The following is a 552-nucleotide window of genomic DNA, read 5'->3' as shown; positions in this document are numbered from 1 at the left end:
GTTCGCTGTCCAGGTCTCAACCTATACATGACCGCATATTTGTCTTGGGGCTCAGAACCTTCTCATAGTCCGGGGATCCTCCGTATTATTGATTAATTATTATTGTTATTATTGTTAATTATTTTATTGCCATTATACAATACACATCTTATTGATTCACTCTGGTCCTGTGGATTCCTTGTAGTTCAGATTTCTTACAGCACAGACACAGAAACCTACAAACACATGTTAACAGTGTGCTGCCTGAACAAGAATTGCGGTGCTTACCACAGCTTTGAGACTGTATATTGTATTAGCCTATACTTTCAGTCATTAATAATAATTCTGTGCATTGATTTGTTTGTTCTTGATGTGAGAATCATTGTCACTTTGGAAAAGCAACAGGCGGTGTATACATGCGATATTCATGTGTAAGTCCACATCACAGTAAAGCAGCCCTGTTGTGAGACTTGAATCCCAGACCGTCCAGGGAGACACATGCTGATTAAAACGGCAGGAAATGCCGCCCGTCTAAAGCGGAACCTTTGTGCGCGAAGCGGCTGTTGCACCCGG

This window comes from Amia ocellicauda, chromosome 16, assembly GCF_036373705.1.
Source record: "Amia ocellicauda isolate fAmiCal2 chromosome 16, fAmiCal2.hap1, whole genome shotgun sequence".
Lineage (NCBI taxonomy): Eukaryota > Metazoa > Chordata > Actinopteri > Amiiformes > Amiidae > Amia > Amia ocellicauda.
The sequence above is the reverse complement of the archived record's forward strand: the minus strand, read 5'-3'. Positions refer to the sequence as shown.